Below are 2,034 nucleotides of genomic sequence, written 5' to 3'. Positions count from 1 at the left end.
TGTGCCACTAGCAGTATATAAGGGTAACTAGATCACTTTTCAATACAAAACAGCCTGTATTCTGAGCAGGTGAATTGTTCCAACAGATCCCGATTGCTTTTTGTACGAGATTTGATGACCTGAACTCTAGTTTTACACCAATATTTTTTCAGCTGGAGATTTGGTGGTTTCTTGTGATTTTGTTAAGGGCAGCATCTTCACTTGCCTTCTTATCATAAATATCGTGATGCGTGTACATAACTTTTTGCCTCATCAAATATATTTAGGTCTCCTGTTGGGCCAACATTTTCAAGTGATAACCTGTCAGTAACAATTGGAGGCATTTGGTGAATCTTTGTAATGACTAAGGTGCTATCTTTAAATTCTCTGAGTGCTGGAAGGAGAATAGTCACATTTTATGCAAATATTTCCAAGTATCTTCCCCCAAACATTATCTTTCATGGTTTTTGGAGAAAATTCATTAGATGGAGTTTAAGGCAATATACTCTTTTTCCAAGGATATACTATCCACAATGATTCAGTTATTACTGCCATGTAACAAACTGCCCCCAAATGTGGTGGCTTAAAAGAGTTAATTTATGACCTCACAATTCTGTATATTGATTGTGCTTACCTGGTAATTCTCAAGCACAGTCTCTTATGTAGTTGCTGTTAGATGGTGACTGGGGCTGGAGTTACTGGAAGGCTCAACTGGATTGGGTATTCAAGGTTGACTTCTTTTTTTTAAAATTCATTCAAATATTTATTAAGTAGCTAGGGAAATACAACGGTGATTGAAACACAGTCAAAGAGGTGAGGCAAATGCACAAGTACTATTAATAGAAAGAAGATTATGGTTTACTGAAGCACAGCAGTCAAAAGAAAAGTGCTTTAGGAAATCAAGATATTGCTTCCAGCCTGGAAGGTGGTGTGGGTGGTTGGCAAATCAGGAAAGAGGATTGAGATTAAAATAGAAGACTTCAGTCTGGATTGTTGGTGATACTCAGTATGGACTATATTTGTCTCTCCTTTTCCTCTCCCCATCTTTGGGCTTAATTTACCAGTAGTGCCCAGGACTGTTCAATGTGCTTTTTCTATACTTGCTTGCATTTTTGCTTTAATGTCTTCTACAGAACTAGGTCCTTTTGGTGTTTTAAGATTTTTTTCCTGTTTTTTGAAGGATTCTTGACCTTTTGATTATGGTGTTGGTAGTTTTGAGTCTTTTCCATTCTGGTTTGATTTTTGTGCATTTTTGGCTGAGTTTCTCTGACAGATTTCTTCACTGGAGCTTTTTCTTCCATTTCCTCCTCATCAAAATCATTATCATCTTCATCTTCCTAATTATTGCCATCATCTTCATCAGAAAGTTTTACTTTTTTTCTGTGGAAACTTGCTACCACTTCCAGGGGCAGCTCGCTGCCCAGATATGCTTAAGAGTTTCACATCCTCCTCCTCTTCATCTTCTGACTCTGCATCTCCCTCTACAGCTACTAAGTGCTGTCCACTAACATGCTCAGGCCCAGAAACACACTTCAACCGTAAGACAACAGTGGCGTTATTTCAAAGCCTCCAAGGGAAACCGTTGGCTGTCCAGACATTTTCAAAGTTGCCAGTGTTACTTTAATTGGACTGCCTTCATAATTCATTGCCTCTCCTTCAACAAGGTGCAATTCATCCTTTGCTCCAGCTCCTAAACTGACCGTTCTTAGAGATAGCAGGTGCTCATTTTCATCATTATCCACCTTAAAGTGATAATCTTTGTCAGCCTTTAGTTCACAACCAAAAAGATAGTTCTGGGACCTCAGGGGGCTCATGTCCATGTCCATCAAATCTTCCATGGGGTGGTGGCACACAGGTGGGAGAGAAGGCGGACAGAGACAGGCAACCACTGTTCAAAAACAGCCATGCAGGATGGAATCACACCAGGGAGATAAGATGACTTCTTCACTCAGCTGTCTGGTACTTTGGCTGGGATGGCTGGAAAAGCTGGGCACTGGCCTGGCAAACATCTGCCTGGGAAAACTGATAAAATCAGGAGACATGGCTTGATCCATC

At 40.3% G+C, this 2,034-nt stretch overlaps 1 pseudogene; it reads right to left on the bottom strand.

Moving 5' to 3' along the window:
- Positions 1–841: 841 nt before the first annotated feature.
- LOC101425671 (nucleophosmin-like) lies at positions 842–1,817 on the bottom strand (annotated as a pseudogene).
- Between the last annotated feature and the right edge of the window lie 217 nt (positions 1,818–2,034).

Source organism: Dasypus novemcinctus, chromosome 2, assembly GCF_030445035.2.
Source record: "Dasypus novemcinctus isolate mDasNov1 chromosome 2, mDasNov1.1.hap2, whole genome shotgun sequence".
In the NCBI taxonomy this organism is placed as follows: Eukaryota; Metazoa; Chordata; class Mammalia; order Cingulata; family Dasypodidae; genus Dasypus; species Dasypus novemcinctus.
This window is presented reverse-complemented; position numbering and strand designations above follow the sequence as displayed.